This window comes from Mandrillus leucophaeus, unplaced genomic scaffold (assembly GCF_000951045.1).
Source record: "Mandrillus leucophaeus isolate KB7577 unplaced genomic scaffold, Mleu.le_1.0 Scaffold190, whole genome shotgun sequence".
NCBI lineage: Eukaryota > Metazoa > Chordata > Mammalia > Primates > Cercopithecidae > Mandrillus > Mandrillus leucophaeus.
In genome coordinates this window covers 3,885,711-3,908,264 of record NW_012101921.1, presented here as the reverse complement: position 1 = coordinate 3,908,264, position 22,554 = coordinate 3,885,711, and the positions used below count along the sequence as shown (strand labels likewise).

Sequence of the window (22,554 nt, the reverse complement as noted above, 5' to 3'; positions counted from 1 at the left end):
CCTGGGTGACAGAGCGAGACTCCGGCTCAAAAAAAAAAAAAAAAAAAAAAAAAAAAAGGAAGAGGCTTCTCAAAATAAGGTACTTTGTGGCACTTCAAACTATTGGTAACTCCTCCATTCTGGAAACTCTTAACACTTGGGTTGACTTTCAAAACACTCTCAAATCACTTGCCTTTATTCTTTTTTCTGTAGCCTCTGAAAGAGGGAAGTGGGGTCCCAAAATAATATTTAACCTTCAACCCAAAACACAGTATCTGCCCTCTGATGCAATCTCATGGCTTAGGCTATGTATACACTGACTTCTCAGATGAATTTTAGTCTAGATTTTAAACATAAAGCTTAGCTGTGCTACTTCTCTCTTCAAATACAACATATTCAAAAACTTCAACTGTGCACCCAAACCACCTTCATATGCCTACCTACCTATTTGTATTGGTAAGAGCATTCCTCTAGTATTAATCCAGGACAGAAGCCATAAATCTTTTGATATATATTCAACCACCACTAAATCACTATGTTCCATCAATCTTGTTTTTCAGTGTCCTCTTATCCTATCACCCTAAGTTTCAGCATCATCACATAACGCGTTGATTATCTAACTTATTCCTAGTGGATTTCCCTGACTTCAATCTCATTTTCCTCTAATCCACCTACAGATTATCATGTTTTTCCCTAAAACACACCTTAAATGTCCCTAAAAGACGTAGTGGCTTTTTACACCCTTATCAAGAACCTTCTCTAATCTGTCATGCCTAGGCTCTACACAGCCCAACTTCATCATGGTCACTCCCACCTCACAGTTTTTCCTACTTTATTTTATTTAGCTAGCCAAATCCTTCAAGGTGCCTATGAAATAATATTTCCTATCATGGGTATGGTGGCTCATGGCTGTAATCCCAGCACTTTTGGAGGCCAAAATGGAAAGATCGCTTAAGCACAGGAGTCGGAGGCCAACCAGCTTGGGTAACATAGTGAGACTCTGTCTATACAAACAATTTAAAAATTAGCCAGGTATGGTGGCACACACCTGTGGTCCTGGCTGCTTGGGAGGCTGGGGTGGGACAACTGCTTAAGCCTGGGAGATCGAGGCTGCAGTGAGCTGTGATCTGCACTCCAGCCTGGGCAAAAGAGCAAGTCCCTGTCTCCAGAACAAAACAAAACAAAACACTTCCTTCTCCTTCATGTCAACCCAACTCTTCCTACCACCATCTCACCACTCCTATAAAATCATTTGGATTCCTTTTAACATTTTTGCCCTTCTTAGTTCCTTTCCTACCCTAATTTGTGACCTTGGCATCTAGTAGGTACTAAATAAAATATGTGTTAACTTAAAAGACACTTCTTAGCCAGGCATGGTGTCCCATGACTGTAGTCCTAGCTCCTCAGGAAGCTGAGGCAGAAGGATAGCTTGAGACCAGAAGTTTGAGGCTGCAGTGAGATATGATCACACCCCTGGTACTCTAGCCTGGGCAACAGAGTGAGACACAATCTCAAAAAAAAAAAAAAAAAAGAGTAATTTAAAAAGATCCTTCTTCAAGAAAGAATGTCCTAGTCAGCTATTTCAACATTCCCAGAAATATTAAATTGGCAGAAACCTAAAAATCTACTGGAATGCTGATTAACCTCTATTATCCACTATAACATTTATTAAGTACAAGCAGTCCTTGATTTCCAGCAATTTTACTTTTGCTGATTCATTTAAAGCACCTAGCCAATTACACCTACTTACTATGGACAAAGGACACACTAATGAATTTATATTACTTGGTGTGTTTCCTGATGATGGGCATAGAGTATCCCCAACTCCCAAAGTCAGTCTAGCCCTGTAGCCCTTTTTGAGAACATCTTTGGCTCTAGATCAGATCTATTCAGCCAACTCTTCCTAAAGGTCTTCAAATGTAGGGCTGAGGAAAGAAAGATGAAGATTAAGCAAAACAGAGGAAGAAATATACGAAGGAAAAGAAATATATACAAAGGATTGTTTGCCTTAAGTATTAAGCAATTGCCCTGTCCCTACCCCTATTGTTACCATTCAAGTACCATCCTTCCAAGCATTCATGTCAATCCAAATACACATTTTGGGTAATATTTTAGAGTTGACTTGAAGTTAAAGTCTTTTTCTTTTGGTGGCAGGGATGGGGACGAAGTTTTGCTCTTGTTGCCCAGGCTGGGGTGCAATGGTGCGATCTCAGCTCACTGCAACCTCTGCCTCCCAGGTTCAAGCAATTATCCTGCCTCAGCCTCCTGAGTAGTTGGGGTTACAGGCTCCCGCCACCACACCTGGCTAATTTTTGTATATTTAGTAGAGACGGGGGTTTCACCATGTTGACCAGGTTGGTCTTGAACTTCTGACCTCAGGTGATCCACCCACCTCAGCCTCCCAAAGTGCTGGGATTACAGGCATAAGCCACCACGCCCAGCCAGGTTAGTTTTTAATTAGCTCCATCATTTTATAGACACGTTATCTAACATCTAAATCTAATATCTAATATCTAAAAACTCTTAAACACAATTAATAAAATAAACACCTGCATTCTAATGGCAAAGTAATTCCATATTTATGCCTGTAAGATTTTACTTTGTCATTAGGAAAACTAATAAGAAGATGCGAAATTAAAGTCAAAATAAAACACCATTTCTCTCTCCTTAGATTAAAAAAAGAGAGAGAGAGACTCTCAATACCAAATGCAGACAAGAATACAGAGCTTCGCTGTTTGGTATAGTAGCCACTAACCACTCAGGGCTAGTAAAGAATTTTAAATGAGGCTAATGCAAACAGAGATTTGCTGTAAGTGTAAAATACACAATGGATTTTAAATATTTAATGTATTAGTAGTTTTCACACTGCTGATAAAGACATACCCAAGACTGGGCAATTTACAAAAGAAAGAGAGGTTTAACGGACTTTCAGTTCCACATGGCCAGGGAGGCCTCAGGATCACTGCTGAAGGCAAGGAGGAGCAGGTCACATCTTACATAGATAGCAGCAGGCAAAGAGAGAGCGCTTGTGTAGGGAAGCTCCCCATTATAAAACCATCAGATCTCATGAGACTTATTATCATGAGAACAGCACAGGAAAGACTTGTCCCCATGATTCAATTACCTCCCACGGGGTCCCTCTCACAACACCTGGGAATTCAAGATGAGACTTGGGTGTAGACACAGTCAAATCACATCATTTAATATTTATTAAAAGAATTCAAAATAGCTAATTAACTTCACTGTTTACAAATTGAATCATTTTGGAACTACTGGATTAAATAAAATACATTACTAAAATTAACTTTGCCTGTTTCTTTTTTACAATGTGTACTAGAAAAATTTAAATTACATTATATTTATATAGGACAGCACTGAATTAAAACAACAGAAACTTTTGGCCGGGCACGGTGGCTCATGCTTGTAATCCCAACACTTTGAGAAGCCAAGGTGGGCGGTTCATGAGGTCAGGAGTTCAAGACCAGCCTGACCAACATAGTGAAACCCCATCTCTACTAAAAATACAAAACTTAGCCGGGTGTGGTGGCGCACGCCTGTAATCCTAGCTACTTAGGAGGCTGAGGCGAGGCTGAGGCAGGAGAAACGCTTGAACTTGGGAGGTGGAGGTTGCAGTGAGCCGAAATCATGCCACTGCACTCCAGCCTGGGTGACACAGCAAGACTCAAAAAAAAAAAAACAAAAAAACAAAAAAAAAAAACCAAAAAAACGAAAACCAAAAAAAACAGGCCAGGCGCAGTGACTCACACCTGTAATCCCAGCACTTTGGGAGGCCACGGTGGGAGGATCAACTGAGGTCAGGAGTTCAAGACCACCTTGGCCAATATGGTGAAACCCCATCTCTACTAAAAATACAAAAAAATTAGTTGGGCGTGGCAGCAGGTGCCTGTAATCCCAGCTACTTCAGGAGGCTGAGACAGGAGTATAGCTTGAACCCAGGAAGTAGAGGTTGCAATGAGCCAAGATTGCGCCATTGCACTCCAGCCTGGGTGACAAGAGCAAAACTCTGTCTCCAAAAAAAAAAAAATATATATATATATATGTATATGTCTATATATATATGTATATGTCTACATATATATATAGACACCACTGGCAGGAGTATAAATTGGTATAGCAACATTGGAGAGAATTTTGGAAATATCTAGTTAGGGCTATAAGGATGGCCTACAGTTTAGCAATTTTACTCCCTAGAGAAATTCTCGCATGTATATATGGCATGTAAATAGTTTTAGACCATTTATTAAAATTACAAAAATAATCCAAATGTCCTTCCAAAAAGACTAGACAAAATGTGTTCTAGCTGCATGTGGTGGCTCACACCTGTAATCATAATGCTTTAGGAGGACAAAGGAGGTGGATCACTTGAGCTCAGGAATTAGAAGCCAGCCTGGGCAACATGGTGAAACCTCATCTCTACAAAAAAACACAAAAATTAGCCAGATGTGGTGGTGTATACCTGTAGTTCCAGGTATTTGGGAGCCTGAGGTGGGAGGATCATTTGAGCCTGGGAGGTCAAGGCTGCAGTGAGCCAAGATTGAGCCACTGCACTCTAACCTGAGCAATAGAGCCAGACCTTGTCTTATTAAAAATTAAAAAAAAGAACTGTTCTAATCATACAATGGAATACTATGCAATATATATGCAATACTATGGAAAAAAGGGACTAGAACAAAAAAAGAACTGCAAAAATATTAAGTGACAAGAACACAAGAACAAATTGTAAAAAAAAAAAAAAACATTTTGTATATGATCATGTACATAAGCCTCTTAAAACAGTACTATATGCTATTTAGAAATAGACACATGTAGGCCAGGCACGGTGGCTCACACCTGTAATCCCAGCACTTTGGGAGGCCAAGGCGGGCGGATCATGAGGTCAGGAGTTCGAGACCGGCCTGGCCAACACGGTGAAACCCCGTCTCTACTAAAATACAAAAATTAGCTGCGTGTGGTGCCATGTGCCTGTAATCTCAGCCACTCGAGAGGCTGAGGCAGGAGAATTGCTTAAAACCTGAAGGCGGAGGTTACAGTGAGCTGAGATCATGCCACTGTACTCCAGCCTGGGCAACAAGAGGAACTCCATCTCAAAAAAAAAAAAAAAAGAAGCAGATACATGTATGAAGATCGTATCTATGAGGCAGGCATGAAATTTAGGATAGTGGCAGAGAAAGAAGATGGAATTCAGGAAGATTACAGAAGAGCTTCAACTACCTAAACTAAGCTGGGTGGTGGGTACTTCATTGTTCAATATTTTTAACTCTATGTCTGAAATATTTCCAAACTTTTAACAGAAGATTTTACATACCATGTGTAGCACTAACTGGGTATACTTTATGGTTTGGGGGACATAATGAAACAGTAACTGCACAATTTTAACCATGATAAAAGCAGTTATCCCTTGAATAACATCAGAGTACAGGAGATGTAACAAACACCAAAAATATAAACACCAAATATATAAATACCAATTGTATACCACTACAATGAGAAAAAGGGAACAAAACATACATCCTAGATCATGAGTCAACAAACTTTCGCTTTTAAGGTCAAAAGGGTAAATATTTTTGGGTTTGCAAGGCCATATGGTTTCTCTCTCAAGTACTCAACTCTGCTTTAGTAATGGGAAAGCTGCCATAGACAAATGAACATGGCTATCTTCCAATAAAACTTTACAAAAAGAAGCAGCAGGCCAAATTGGGCTGAGAGGTTACAGTTTGATGACACCTGTCTAGATCCACCTTTAAAAAAGGTATCAGTAAGTCTATTAAGTGAAAGTCTGAAAGGGAAATGGATTTGCATAGTAATGGTATATGCCATGATCATCTGATAATTACAAAAGAGAAAATGTTCCTTCTCCACAAAGACATCTAGCACTTACCACCACCCTTAACCCAGTGATCAAACTTAGCACCACTACTACTGTTAAATTCAGGCATTGGTCAGGCATGGTGGCTCATGCCTATAATCCCAACACTTTGGTAGGCCAAGGCGCATGAATCACGAAGTCAGGAGTTGAAGACCAGCCTGGCCAAGATGGTGAAACCCCATCTCTACTAAAAAACTACAAAAATTATCCAGGTGTGGTGGTTGGTGCCTGTAATCCCAGTTACTCGCAAGGCTGAGGCAGGACAATAGATGGAACATGGGCGGCAGAGGCTGCAGTGAGCCGAGATTGCGCCACTGCACTCCAGCCTGGGCGACAGAATGAGACTCCGTCTCAAAAACAAACAAACAAAAAACCAAACAAAAAAGTCAGGCAGTTTGTGCTTCTGATGCAATATAACATAAAGCAGCATCACCTATAACCTATCCTGGCCAAAATGGTTAACCTAAACTTAACAGTCATTAGATCTAACTTAATAGTTTAAGAAGACACAGAAATAAGTTTTAAACAAAATCTCAAAGAAATAATCAGATGAATTCTGAATACAGGACATTTTACAAGACAATTGGTGCCCTCAAAAAGAGAAAATCATTTGAGTGTTTAAATTTGTAAGAGAACAGAGGCTCAATAACAAACATGATATAATGTACAATCTTCAAAGACCTTGGTTTGTGGGGGGAAAGCTACGTAAGACTTTTTTTTTACCCAATTGGGGAAGTCTGAATATGGATTGTGGATCAGATGAATTGGGGAATTAATTTTGTCAGGTAAGATAATTTTGCAGGTATAGAGGAAAATCATTTTTTGGAGATTCATACTTACGTATTTAGGAGTAAAGTGACATGACATCTCTGTAATTTCTAAATGGCTCGTATGGCAATGTTATGGATTGAATCTGCGTCCACCCCTCCCCCACAATTTATATGTTAAAATCCTAACCCCCAATGTGATACGAAGTGGGTCCTTTGGAAGGTAATTCGGTCATCAGGTTGGAGCCTTCATGAATACTATTAGTGCCTTTATAAAAAGGACTCCAAAGAGCTCTCTAGCTCTGCCTACCATGTAAGCACACAAAATGGAAATGTGCAGACCAGAAAGACAGCCCTCATCAAACACCAGATCTGCCAGCACCTTCATTTTAGAACTTGCCAGCTTTCAGAACTGTAAGAAATACATTTGTGTTTTTTATAGGCTACCCAGTCTATGGTATTCTTTTACAGCAGCCTGAACTAAGACAGGCAAAAATACAAAATACTGTTGAATTTAGGTGATTGGTATATAGACACTCAGGGTACTACTATAATGTTTTGCAGCATTAAAATTTTTCATATTAAAAAGCAAAAAATCCAGTATGAAATGATTTATAATTTATTAAATTTGTTACTCTCCCCCCAAATATTAAAGTGGTTCTAAGTTTCCCCCAGAGTCCTCAAGGTTAAATATCAAAATCTACCCAAAATAAATTCTCCAAAAGTTCATGACCCTGATGTTTTTCCTTTTAAGCATGTGATTTCTAAAAGTGAGGACAAGGCAAAAATCACAAGATACTTTGAATTATCATTGTTCTCCAAAGCGACTAATGCCTATAGACAATATTTATTAAACAAAAATGAAGAGAAGGACATTTGTGTTTATTTATTTATTTATTTTATTTTGAGACAGTGTGTCGTCACTCTGTTGCCCAGGCTGGAATGCAGTAGCACGATCTCGGCTCACTACAACCTCCGCCTGTTCATACATTCAACAACCATCCTTTTCCCTCTCCCTACCCACGAATCCAGGAATCCCCAACCCCCAGGCCATAGACCGGTACCCTCCATGAACTGTTAGGAACCGGGCTGCACAGCAGGAGGTGAGCAGTAGGCAAGCAAGTGAAGCTACTGCTGCTCTCCATGGCTGGCATTATTGCCTGAGCTCCACCTCCTGTCACATCAGCGGCAGCATTAGATTCTTACAGGAGTGCAAACCCTACTGTGAACTGTGCACGCAAGGGGTCTAGGTTGTGCGCTCCTTATAAGAATCTAATGCCTGATGATCAGTAATTGTCTCCTATTACCCTCAGATAGGACCATCAAGTCGCTGGAAAACAAGGTCGGGGCTCCCAGTGATTCCACATTATGAAAAACTGTGTAATTATTTCATTATATATTACATTGTAATAATAATAGAAATAAAGTGCACAACAAATATAACGTGCTTGAATCATCCTGAAACCCTCACATCATCTGTGGAAAAAATTGTCTTCCATGAAACCGGTCCCTGGTACCAAAAAGGTTGGGGACCTCTGCACTACTCCTTTCCTCTCCCTAGAAGATGCTGTTTAGCTTATTTACTCATTTATTCAGCTAATATTTGTAGAACACAATATAGCTACACGGATAGATCAGCATACAAAACTAACACAGTTATTGCCCTTACGTGGTTCATGCTCTGGTAGAAAATGAGAATCTTAGAACAGGACTCTTGATTTTAGAGTCAAAAGAACCTCAAGATATCACATGGTCCAGGCCTCTCCCTTAACCCTGATAAAAATGTTAAGATTGAAGGTTAAGGCTACTAAATCCTAGAAAGAGTAAGTACACATGCCACAGAACCATTAAAAGCTTGAGTAGGAACCACAAACAGGGTCTTTTGCTTCCAAGTTTCAGTACTCTTTCAACTTACCATATATCATTTAGTAGTATAATAGTAGTAGTATTAATAGTAGTAATAGCAATCGAAAGCATTCAATAAAGGTTACCCGTTATAATGTGCCAGTCTCTATGCTAAAAGCTTTACATAGATTATCCCAACCCAACAATCTTATGAACACTCTCAGTTTAGAAATGAGAAAACTGAAGTTTAGAAACATTAAGTAACCTACCCGTGGTGGAGCGGGGATTCAAATCCAAGAATATGACGTTGGAGTCAATGTTCCCAACCACTATCCTCCTTTTTCCAGAAATATAACCCACACTAAGTATAAAGGCTTCTTACACTTTATACACTTATAAACAGTGCTAAGCATCCTACAGCATTACCTGCAAGTACACAGTAGCAACAATTCAGAAATATTTCTCTAAATCTGTTGAGAAGATACCTTATCCACATTTGAGAAACAATAATACCATTATCATTACCATATGGACAGCCTCTCTAGCCGTCCATCTTTCAAATACACAACTGAAACTACTGCTGTCTAGCATCTCCCGAACTTTCTTTAGCCAAAGTATCTGACAAGCAACTAAATATCAAACTTATTTTTACCTTGAGATTGTTTTCAATCCTCTTAAAAACATAGGTTCGATGTGATTCCAGACGTTCTCTATAATTATCACTACTCCTTTATATTCAAATATGCCTTATACTTGACTCCATAATTTGGCAATATAAACCTGAACAAAGACAAAAAGACCCAGCTACATGAACTGCCCTCTGTAGGGTGGTCATAAGGTCTGAAAACACAGATTTTTTTGCGACGGAGTCTTGCTCTGTTGCCAGGCTGGAGTGCAGTGGTGCAATCTTGGCTCACTGCAACCTCTGCCTCCTGGGTTCAAACAATTCTCCTGCCTCCGCCTCCCAAGTAGCTGGGACTACAGGCGCAAACCACCATGCCCAGCTAATTTTTGTATTTTTAGTAGAGACGGGGTTTCACCATGTTGGCCAGGATGGTCTCGAACTCCTGACTTCATGATCTGCCTGCCTCGGCCTCTCAAAGTGCTGGGATTACAGGGGTGAGCCACTGCCCCGGCCATAGATATTATTTTCATATTCTGTAACACAACATCAATATACAATTACTGTATAGCCACCTGTGTATACAAACTTGGTGGCCACCCTGTACTTAAAAATCAAGTAAGCAAAGACATAGGCAGAAAAAGTAACTCAAAGCAAAAGCAAACTGAAGAGTAAGTAACCTAAACTTAAATATAATCACTGGGAAGAAGATTCAAGATGTAGAGTAAGAATAATAAGGCAAGTCAACATCATCACTAATCTTTCCAAACATGCCCTTACTAACTAGAGTTAGAGTTTATTAAAAAGGAGGGTGGGAGGGGCATAACTGAAAACGACTACATATATTACATATTAAGCTAAAAGTTATTTCACTGCCGGGCGCAGTGGCTCACGCCTGTAATTCTGACACTTTGGGAGGCTGAGGTGAGCGGATCACCTAAAGTCGGGAGTTCGCGACCAGCCTGATCAAAATGGAGAAACCCTGTCTCCACTAAAAATATAAAAAATTAGCCAGGCATGGTGGCACATGCCTATAGTCCCAGCTACTCGGGAGGCTGAGTTAAGAGAATTGCTTGAACCCAGGAAGCAGAGATTGTGGTGCACCAAGATTGTGCCATTGCACTCCAGCCTGGGCAACAAGAGCAAAACTCTGTCTCAAAAAAAAAAAAAGTTATTTCACTTTCACATTGCAATTCAAAATACTCCAGAACAGCTGAATAGAAATAAACTCAATTTCCTTAAGTTTAGGACCAGCAACCACCAAAGATTTAATAAAATGTTAGATTATATAAACAAAACCAGTTACAAGAGATAATTTTTTAAAATTCAAGTAAGGTTGTTTTTGGTTATTTTTAAATCTAAGATAGATGGCCAAATGTTGAACAACTTAATGAATCTGTTCTGAATTATAGTATTAAATTTAATATATTCTAAAAATTCAAGTTCTCTTGCACATCAGCATTTTGATAAAGTAACAGAGTTACAAAAATACATTAAAAATGAAACTAGGCTGGGGACAGTGGCTCATGCCTATAATCCCAGCACTTTGGAAGACTGAGGTGGGCAGATTACCTGAGGTCAGGAGTTCAAGACCAGCTTGGCCAACATGGTGAAACCCTGTCTCTACGAAAAATACAAAATTAGCTGGGCATGGTGCCACAGGCCTGTAACCCCAGCTACTTGGGAGTCTGAGGCAGGAGAATCGCTTGAACCGGGAGGTGGAGGCTGCGGTGAGCCGAGATTGCACCACTGCACTCCAGCCTGGGCAACAGAGCAATACTTCGTCTCAAAAAATACATACATACATAATAAAAATACACATACATGCACACACACAAATACACTAGTAATCTGAAGGCGTATTTGGGCATAATAAATGAGGAACCTCAAGTCATAAATAGAACATTCATTTTTATATTGAGGCACTGACATAAATGCAAGTTGATTTGCTTTAAAATTAAAAAAATCAATTTTGATTCACTTTAGCAATGAAGATCAAATGAAACTGACTCATAAATGAAAGCAGAAGACCACCAAGCATTAAAATAAGAACAAAAAGATGAAAGATCTTTTATGCTTAAGTTTGCAATGTTTGTATAAACTCAAGAGGCCTCTTTACCAAACTGGTTCAAAAGGAAACCAATAGAAAGAACAGAAAGCAAAAATTAAGCACCTGATTCACGCATCTAAGTGCAATGCGACAATCTCATATGCAGAAAAAGCAAAAGCACAACGTTAAGTAATACAACAAAGCTATGGAAGGAGAAGCAGTGATAAATATACAGACCAAGTTGAGCACAATAAACCAAGAGACAAATTGGCTCCATTAGCCATGTTTGCTAAGAGCACAAAAGTATCCATTAAAATCAGTGACAATATTACCAGGCCCTATTGGTCAGTCACTAATCCTTCAGTTATACTCACATAAGAACAGAAAGTTTTTTAAACACAAATGACAACATACATTTTATAGGTACATCCCAATTATTTAAATCAGACTTAAAAAATCCTGTTCACCCTCCTCCTATTGTTCCACCTTTACTCCCATCCTCCTTTCCAGGAACTCATCTATCCAAGGTTGTACAGTAAATGGAAACACCTGAAGTCCCCAGATTTCCCTCACGTCTGTCTAATGCAGGGATCTCTTTTTCTCTCTTTGGGTCATCTTTTAATCTTAAACTAATGTCTTTCTCTAAGGTACAACACTATTTCCCCCTTTCCTCTTTTCAGTTTAGTTTTTATCCAATTACAGAAAACCTCTTCCTTTCCTTTTGTTAAAAATAGTAAAGCTGTAATCACAGCTTTTAAGTTCAGTGTAGAAAACACACACACCCCAAATTCTCCACTCAAGTTTTTAAGCCAGCCACATAAGGAGTTCAGCTGTAATGTAAACTGGGAGTTGTTGGTTAACAGAATGCAAGATCGTCAAGGACAAGGATTTGGGATTTTGTCTGTTTTGTTCAGATACTAGCATGAAATGGTCCCTTTGCACGCAGAAGGCACTCAGTGAATATAAGAATTGGCTGGAGGGCTACAGACTAAATACTATTAGACTATTCTGAATTCTTTACTTCTCAGTGGGTTGGTAGCTCCGAGTAAATAAAAGCAGAAAGACTCCCAAACCTAAATGAAATCTCCTATATAGTCTAACATTTGTAGTGCTTTGAATTAATTATGTCCCCCCTGCTCTTTCTTGTTTTTTCTTGAGACAAGAGTCTCACTCTGTGGCCCAGGTTGGAATGCAGTGGTGTGATTTCGGCTCACTGCAACCTCCACCTCCTTGGTTCAAGTGATTCTCCTGTCTCAGCCTCTTGAGTAGCTGGGATTACAGGCACATGCCGCCACATCGGCTAATTTTTTTGTATTTTAGTAGACACGGGGTTTCACCGTGTTGCCCAGGCTGGTCTTGAACTCCTAAGCTCAGGCAATCCGCCCGCCTCGACCTCCCAAAGTGCTATGATTACAGGCGTGAGCCACTGCGCCCAGCCATGTCCTCTTTTTAAGGGACTAAGAAGGGCCACCTGTCTTCAACAGATAATGCCATTTCCCCATCTCACAGATAAATGCTTTAGTCAGAACAAGGGAAAAGAAAAACACTGCCCAAATAGGTTAAACACCCATACTGACACTCCTAGATTCTACTACTCATAAGAGCATCTATTAACTATCCCTTTTCAATGCGAGGAGTGCTCTTAATACCTATACATCAAGAAAATAAAATGTAATTAGATTTCAAAATCAGTGACATTACTCTCAAGCTTAAAAGCGCTTCGCAAGCCTTCAAACTCTTACAAATTACGTATTCTTTATCAAATCCACTTCCTCTCAGGCAAACAACACTTACTCATTTGTTTTATTTTCTTGTGTATTATATGTTTGAATCTACCTGATAACATAACCGCATTTTAAAAGTTTTCTATAAAAGACAAGGTTTTTTCCTATTTCTAGCACACAAATGTACTTTTCATTCACAAGAGATTCTGAAGTGAAGGACATTCTACATAGACAATACTCGCAGCAATCCTAGAGACAGGCCTTATCCTCCCTGTATCACTACCAGTAGTTGGTACCATCTCTAAGAGAAAGACAAGTTCCTTAATAGTCAATAGATGGCTTCCAAAATTTGTCTGTCTCCTCTGAGATCGGATTTAACTGGATCTTCTTCTGTTCACAAGGATGCAAAACAATTTCCCAAGAAGTGTTATGTTTCTAAACTTCAAGATTTTTAATTTTCAAGAAATGAATCAATTTAAAGCTAAAAAATACAATCTTTATGATACTTCAACATTCTCCAAGAGAAACCTTTGAATCCATTTTACATTTAGCAACTTAATATTAAACTATGTGATAAATCAAAAGTTTTAAATTAGTAAAATATGTTTTAAATGTTATAAACCACATCAAATGTATAATATATGAACTAACAAATTAAAATACTACAATTGATTAAGCTACAAGGTTCTTGTGGTTAAACAAGTTATTACGAAGAGTATTATTATTATTTTTGTTTTGAGACAGGGTCTCACTCTGTCGTCCAGGCTGGAGTGCAGTGGCATGATCTTGGCTTACTACAACCTCCACCTCTTGGGTACAAGCAATTCTCCACCACAGCCTCCGGGGTAGCTGGGACTACAGGCATGTGCCACCACACCCAGCTAATTTTTCTATTTTTTGGTAGAGACACAGTTTCACCATGTTGGCCAGGCTAGTCTCGAACTCCTGACCTCAAGTGATTCACCAACCTCGGGCTCCCAAAGTACTGGGATTACAGGGATAAGCCACTGTGCCCGGCCATGAAGAGTATTACTTAAAAAGGTGTATGTTAGGCCAAGCAATAACAAGATATTGTAGATGTGATCACAAGTTAGTTATAGTAAAACAAAAAGAAAAAATATACTTAAGCACTCTTTTGTGTCATGATTTACCATAATTCAGTAAAGGGTTTATGGTTGTTATTAAAGTTAGCCTGAAGGGGAGAAATAAAGCACCCTGTAATTTGAATGAAAACTATAAAGTGTGAGATCTTGAGGGGCAAAAAAGAAATGAAAAAAGAAAACAAAAAAGAAAAAAAGTATGTAAGTTATCGTACAGTATTTATGTTTCCTAGGATGTTATATGCTACTAAAAACTAACTCTCAAAATCTTTAAATACTCTGAAAAATAAGTACACTATATAGATTACGCTTTTGGAAAATTTCATAACATCATCAATAATTTAGTAAAGGGTTCTTTTCATCATAACGCTCATTCAACTATCTGGTCTAACAGTCTTTGTTGGCCAGCCAGTACATCTGGCTAATTTCTGTATTTGTAGTAGGGACTGGGTTTTACCATGTTGGTCAGGCCAGGCTAGTCTCAAGAGATCTGCCCGCCTTGGCCTCCCAAAGTACTGGGATTACGGGCGTGAGTCACCGCACCTGGCCACACTTGTTAGTCTTCTACGTAGTCTTTAAGAAAAGGAATATAGATGGAAATGTTCCAAAGTGTCAATCATCTTAAATCAAATGGACACAAAGAGATTAAATCACATCAGAATTTTTTTAAAAATAGAGGCATGGTCTTACTCTGTCATCCAGGCTAGAGTAAACTGGTGCAATCACACCTCGCTGCAGCTTTGACCTCCCTGGCTCAAGTGATCCTCCCACCTCAGCCTCCCAAGTAGCTAACTACAGGTGCACACCACCACGCCCAGCTAACTTTATTTTTTGTAGAGACAGGGTCTTGCTATGTCGCCCAGGCTGATCTCAAACAATCCATCTGCCTCAGCCTCCCAAAACGTTGGGAGAGGAGTGAGCCACTGTGCCTGGCCTAGAAACATTTTACTTGCAAAGATTCTAAAATGGCTAATCAAAGATAATAGCATACTTAAATTAGTCCAAAAGATGAAAGCCCATTTTTTAACTCAATGTTTTGATGTAAGTAAGCATCACCAACAAAAACAAAGAAAAAATACAGATTATGAAGCTCACGTATCTTTTTCTTCACCTGTTCTTGTTAGATCAGCCACTAGAAGCTAAAAAGTTGTCATTCTGCAAATTTTATGACAGCCAAAACAAACTACAAAAATTAAATATTTCCCAAAACCATTTTACCATCAATGTTTAAGTATAGGATAGTGAAATGTCCATACTCTTAACCATCAATTCTGCTAATATAATATGTAAGACACATTTTACAATAAAACTTCAAAGCTGCTCATATAAATAGCAGTATTCCATTTCATTCCAATTCTGAAATTAGTTCAGTAAGGGAAAAACAAAAAGAATCAGGTACAATGTGAAGAATAACTGAAAATCCAGGAATATCATACTCCCAAAAATTATCTTACCATTAATCATGATTTCACATTTTATGCTATTACTTGAATAAATTTTGCTATTATAATTTTGGATTAAAAAACTTTTGTTATTCTGATGCCATGGTTATTTGTTTGCTGACTAATTTTTATTAAAATCAGTGAATTGTGAAAGGCATATTTCACAGAAAATATAAAATACTACATGCTGCATTTTTTAAAAGTGAGAGTTAGAATTATACTACTTAACTACTTTCTATGCTAAGTAATGTCACAAAATACTTTAAAATAGTTACACACAAAAATATTCATGAAATATAGCCTTTTTTTCTTTTTTTTTGAGACAGAGTCTTACTCTGTCACCCAGGCTAGACTGCAGTGGCACGATCTCGGCTCACTGCAACCTCCACCTCCTGAGTTCAAGTGATTCTCCTGCCTCAGCCTCCTGAGTAGATAGGATTACAAGCATGCGCCACCACACCCGGCTAAGTTTTGTATTTTCAGTAGAGATGGGGTTTTACCATGTTGGCCAGGCTGGTTACGAACTCCAGACCTCAAGTGATCCACCCGCCTCAGCCTCCCAAAGTGCTGGGATTACAGGCGTGAGCCACCGCACCTGGCCTATATAGCCTCTTTTTAATAAATCACCACAATCACTAAGTGATACTGTGGCCAATTCTACTATTCCAAGACTGCCAAGACATAATCAGCATCGTATTTTAATTCAAAAGATTCCATAAAAAAATGTTTGTTATAGCAAAGATAACTTTCAACAAGAGCCACTTTTTCTGACCTTGTCAACCTGTGAATCAGCTGTTCTTAGAAGCACAATTACTTGGACACTACACCATTCCTTCAGATGATGTAATCTTAAGGAATTTAGTAATTAGGTGAATTACTAACATAAAACAGTATTTACTGACATGACTAAACTGAAAGGCCTTTCACCTATTCCTAGAGTCTTCACAGAAATCAGACACCCAGTGTAAGAAAACAGTGTTGAAAGCTCTGCTGGTCACATCAAAGAGAATAATCACTTCAACAAATCCAGAGGATATCTTAAAGTATGAAATCTTAAAGCATGAAAGCTCAAATAAAACTACTACTGCATACTAATACACAGCAATAACCACTGCAGAAACTGTTATAAGACTTTATGAGAGCAAAAACAAATGAAGAGGCGAAAACACAACAATCATTAAGAAAAAAAAAAAAAAGACAAAGAAGGCATTGAGAGAAGCAGCACAAAATAAAGATTATCCCTGAAAGAAAATCTGTTGACTAAAATATTCTGTTCTAAATACTTAATTTTAAAATTTCGATTAGAACAACACACTGTCCATTTGGCAGACCTACAAAAACATTTCCTTAAAAAATTACCATTACTTCAGCTATATTTTTAACAGGCCTGTTCACTTGGAAAAGACTATCATAATAATTAGAATAACTTGCCTCACTATTTACTTAGAAATGCTCTATTTAAAAGTAGGCCAACAATAGGAACTTTGCTATTGCACAACAGAGAAAGTAAATGAAATAACATCTATTAACATTCAGTGTCCATAGCATGTTTCTCCATCTCCTAGAACATACTGTGACTTACACTGCCTACCCTGAACAATTTACCACTTCTTCATCCATGCAGTAGCTCAAATAAAGACAGTTCCTGTGTTAATCCCACAATAAGCCTCAGTAATTCTCACATCACCGTCGTTGTAAACGTTTGTTAACAGAAAAAGAATGTTTTTCCTAAAATAGCTACATAACACTAAGACTACTCAAATTCCTAAATAATCCTTTTACAACATGCCTGCCAACTTTATTTTGATACATTAAACATGTGGAGCCTATTTTAAAAGCTCTTTAACTGTGACTTTATCAAAACAGCTTCCTAGTTATTAATGTCTCTTTTTAAAAAAAGTTTTTAGAAGAAATTGAATATTGATGAATTTGGGCTGCTATCAAATGCCTAGGAAGCACTTTTTTTGCCAGATAAGATGGGCAAACGTCCTAGATCTGCTAAATCTGACATGAGAGGTCATGCAATTTTTAAAAAATGAAGAAATAACTATTTCCAACACTCACTGAGTCCTTCATTTAAAAAATCATTTTAGGTGTTATTTTCACACTTTACGTTTAATAATACAATTTTTTTTAAGGCTGTTAGGCTTAAACTATTAAAAAAACTGATCTATGGCTTGTCAGTCTATACTCTTAATGGGGCTCCGGTAGATTTGGGGTACTGAAAATAAGTGGCAGTTTCAATTAGTAACTTCGCTGTTAGGAATGACATCTGAAAAGGATGGTGCTAGGGAAGGCAGACAAGAGATGCCGGGGGTACGATGAGAAGAGAAACACAATTTAAAGCCACTAAGGAGGGAAGGCGAGGGTAGAACGCGTAGACAGCAGAGAAAGACGATTTAACAAGGAAGTGAAGTGGAGCGCAGAGTAGGGCAGAAGCTGATGAGGAAATGAAAGGGAAAAGATAGTGTTTTCAAAGAGGGCATGCACCAGGAAGAGAAGAGCCAAGGCTTGGGGTAGCCCCAGCGCTTTCGTGTGAAAGAGATGCTTGAAGACTGAAGAGGGAAAAGGGAATCAGTTGGCGTCCAGGCGTTCGAGCAAACTCCCATTCTCTCCCCGCGCCTCTCCCAGTCCTCAGCTGAGCGGAGGCGGCGGCCGGGGAAGGGGCCTACCCGAGAGCCAGGCACGGCGTTCCCCCGCCTAGGCTCCGCGGGGAAAGCAGCGAGGATTCGGAAGGACAGAGGCCCCGGCCGCGGCTCGGCGGCACCGCGAAAACCTGCCCAGGGCTCGGGGCCTCGGCGGCCCGGCCAGTCAGCCGCTTCCCCTCCGGCGGGGCGCCAGGCGGCCTTACCTGAGGCAAGGGAGGGAGAAGATGTCTAGGGCGCCTCGCTCGCGCCCGCCGCGGTACTCAACCCAAGTTTCCAACGGAGGCGCGACCCTGACTCAGCCGCCGCTTCCCCCTCGGGGTCTCGACCACCGACCGCCTCCGCCGCCTACGGGGCTGTTTACACCGCCCGGCCCCTCACGCCGCCGCCGCCGCCGCTGCTGCCTTCTCTCCACCCCAGCGCCGTTGCCGACTCGGCCGCCGCCACCTCCTCCGCCGCAGCCTCGTCTCTCTGGAGCATCTTCCAACCACCTAACCCTGAGAATCAGAGACTCCAGCCGCGCCGGCAGGAAACTCCCCCGCAACTGCTAGGGGAACGAGGCAGTCAGAGCACTGGCGGCTTTTCCGCCATTGAGCAGAAGCCGCTCGGCTCCTTCTGCAACCCCCTCCCTGCACCCTAGTCCTTCCCCGCCCCTCAGGGAGCCCCGCCTCCAGCTCCCACCCACTGGGATGCCGCGCGCCCTGTCGCGGCCTCTGGTTTGCTGGGAGTCTTGTCAATTACCGCTCCCCCTCCCAGTGCTGCTCCCTCGGCACCTCCGTACTTAGTGTACCCCGCCCACCCGGCCCCGCCTCTGAGTTTCTAATTTCCCATTGGACATCAGTGGCTACTTTCAATTGGCAAGGTCAGCTGTCCATCAAACACCGCCCACTAAGTGAGACCCAACCCTTTATTACCATTTACTTTATTCGGCCCCGCCTCCGCTAGGTCCTACCTCCCAAACGTCAGGGACCAGCCCCCGCTACCAGCCATAAGTAGAGCCCGCCGTCAATCAAATAACGCCCACCTGCGCTCCTCCTAGCAAAGCCCCGGCCCCAGCGATTGCCTTCTCTTATTGGTCCAAATCGTGGTCCGAACCCCCAGTCACTGGCTTTCTTTGCGGGTCAGTCACTGAGCCAATTTCCAAGTCCGTCACACCGGCTTTTTTTCAAATGAACGCGGAAAAGGCGGGGAGGTATCTGAAAAGCGATTGGTTCGTCTTAGAAAACGGTCAAACCCAGAGAGTCTGTACGGATCCTTTACGTTCTGTGAGGACCGTGCCCCCTTGTATTTGACCTCTAAGCCTTGCGTAAATCAAGCGCCATAAGGGACCAACGAGCAGTCCGGCTATAGGTGTGGACGCTTGGTCCCACCCGGAATTGCAAGGGCTAGGCTACTGATTGGCTAAGAAAGTCCTCCTAGGCCCCTATTGGAGGAAATAAACGCCTCTCTTCGGCGTAGACGGGAAGGGATGGCTCAGACGAGGACAAGAAGTGGGCAGGGGAGAGGCAGTTGTTTTGCTTCAGCCGCGGGTGGGGCGCACGCGGGAGTGGGAAACTGGGAAGGCCGGGCTCTGGGGAGGTATTGCGGGGAGGGGAAAGGCCCGGATGTTCCCTAACAATGAAATCATCGCCGACCTATCAGAGCCGCCGAGCTGGGATACCTGCCTGACCTGTCCCCCGGAGGGAGAAAAGTGGGCGGGAAATTGGGGTGTCGGAAGAGCCTGGAAAGCAACGTGAGAAAGTGGGACAGGTGTTCCCTTTAGGAGGATTCTGTGCTATTAGAGATTATTTTTACACTAGCCCTTGACATTTCCGTATTTTGTTTCACAGTCAACATTGGTTTTTAAAACTCCTGGCCTAGTCTCTTCACATGGACTCGTTCATTTCGCAGTTATTGAGCACCTGCTGTTTGCCAGGTACTGTATGTAGAGCTGGAGATGCAAAAATAAATTAGGCAATCACAGTACAAGATGATAGGTACTATAATTGAAACATGCACAAGGGCTGGTGATGACATAAAGGGTCTTCCTTGTGGATAGGTTTACCAAGAAAGGCTTCACAAAGTCACAGGATGAGTCAAGAATGAATAATACGGGTTTGACAGGCCGATAGGGAAAGTGGACATGACTCCTCCAGGTATCAAATTAGACAATGCTGCCACGTTAATTCTCCAAACGAGAAACAGAAGTGTAATAGAGGTATTGTAATACCTTAGGATATATAATCCGAATGTCCTAAAAGAGAACTTAAACCTAATTCCTACTTTGGTATAAATTGGTTTGGGCAGACAATTTAAGCTTAGACCCAACAGAGTGCTATTCAGGTTAGGGGCTGTCAATGTTTTACGGAAAAGGGCAAATTTAGTAATAGGACAATTGTCCAGGTCATCATAAGGACGGCAGAAACAAAGACTTAATTGCAATTAGGGTTTTTTTGTTTTGTTTTGTTTTTTGAGCAAGCACATTTTACTTTTTAATGAGACAAATCTGAAAAGCAAACGCGTTCCAAAAAGCTTGTAATTCGGTAAGAAAGATTTTAAAAAACCAAAAGAAGTATCTTCTTTTCACCCCAGATCTTATTAACTGTGTTTTCCTCTTCGAGAACATGCATCGTCAATAACGTCATCGTGAAGCAGTGTGGATCATTTCTGCAATTAAGGCTATGGCCCGCTGGCTGGCTTGCACAGGTCAAATTAACAGAAAGCAATGCTTTTTAAGAGACGCCGCCTAGAACCTTCTCAGCAATCTGCTTGTGAAAACGACATCGGATCGGGAGTTGTTATGATGAATATTACATGCTCGGGCTATTAGCACCCCAATAACTGGTCTAAAGGCTTTTCCTTTTCCATCAGAGTAGTACTCAACATTTCCTTAAGTTCTGTTGTTGATATGAGCAGTTCCTTTCTAATGTCCTCATACAGACCTTTCAAGTCTCTCCAACCGAGTTTGAAAGGATCGGTGATCTGTATATTTCTCACCACTGTGTGTTTTACTGTCCAGGGTTGTGTGATAACCCCGTGATATACTATATACATTTGGACAGGCAGATGTTAAATGCCTCACAAGACTGAAATAGGGTATCTGAGACAAAACAAATTCCTACCGCCTGTGAGCCGGCTCGCGGCCCCGGAGGCCCTGCAAGGCTCAAGGAACCAGGCCGCGTCGCCGGCCTCCAGGAGCAGCCGCTCGCCCACTGCCACCGGCGCTAGGCCATGGTCGGAGTCTGAAAGTCGCGGCAGGGCGGCGGCTCTGCCTCTGCAAGTCAGGTTTTTAAAACCTACTCATCAAGTTTGTGTGAGAATGGTGTTTCTTACAGCATAGTGACACATACTACACGACACATACTATGTTGTAGCCCACTTTCACTATGTCCTGTCAATAGGAGCTGTATTCGCCATCATGGGGGGTTTTATTCATTGATTCCCCTTATTTTCAGGCTATACTCTAGACCAAAGCTCACTTTGCCATTATATTTGTAGGTGTAAATTTAACTTTCTTCCCACAACACTTTCTTGGCCTATCCAGAATACCCCGACGCTATTCTGATTATCCTGATGCCTATACTACATGAAATCTTCTATCATCTATAGGCTCCTTCATCTCCCTAGTAGTGGTAATATTAATAATCCATATAACCTAGAAGCCTTTGCCTCAAAATGTAAAGTCTTATTAATTGAGCAGCCTTCTACTAACCTGGAGTGACTGCATGGTTGCCCTCTGCCCTACCACACATTTGAAGAACCAACCTATATTAAACTAGATGAAAAAGGAAGGAATCGAACCTCCTAAAACTGGTTTCAAGCCAACCCTATAACCTGTATAACTTTTTCAATGAGATATTAGAAAAATTATTTCATAGCTTTGTCAAAGCTAAGTCATAGGTTAAACCCTATATATCTTATATGGCTCACCCAGTTCAACTAGGTCTACAAGATGCCACATCCCCTATTATAGAGGAATTAATCGCTTTTCATGATCACACTTTTATAATCGTATCCTTAATCAGCTTTCTAGTCTTATATGTCCTATCCTCAACCCTCACAACAAAACTAACCAACACCAGTATTACAGACGCTCAAGAAATAGAAACCATTTGAACTGGTCTTGCTCGCGATCATTTTAGTCTTAATTGCTCTCCTATCCCTGCGCATCCTATATCTAACAGACGAGATCAACAACCCTTCTTTTACTATAAAATCAATTGGACACAAATGATACTGAACCTACGAATCATCTGGGATTCTGGGATGGAGATTCCCAGGTCCACTCATGCCTACAAATCAGAGACTCTGGGGACAAGGGTCAGAAAGGTGAATTTTAAAATAGCTCCCTAGATGATTTTTTTTTTTTTTTTTTTTTTTTGAGACAGAGTCTCACTCTGATGTCCAGGCTGGAGTGCAGTGGTGCAATCTCGGTTCACTGCAACCTCCGCCTTCCAGTTTCAAGCGATTCTCCTGCCTCAGCCTCCTGAGTAGATGGGATTACAGGCGCCAAC

General features: G+C 40.9%; 1 protein-coding gene and 1 pseudogene across 4 annotated transcripts in view; both read right to left on the bottom strand.

Annotated features, from left to right (window-relative positions):
• Positions 1–18,752, bottom strand: part of PPM1B (protein phosphatase, Mg2+/Mn2+ dependent, 1B) — a 75,874-nt gene extending 57,122 nt beyond the window's left edge. For all 4 annotated transcript variants that reach the window (XM_011978205.1, XM_011978202.1, XM_011978204.1 and 1 more), the window contains exon 1: positions 18,268–18,752. The gene's annotated coding sequence lies outside the window, so the exon portion shown is untranslated. The remainder of the gene's footprint in view (positions 1–18,267) is intronic.
• The window catches only part of LOC105538374, a 33,168-nt pseudogene continuing 28,379 nt past the window's right edge, over positions 17,766–22,554 (bottom strand).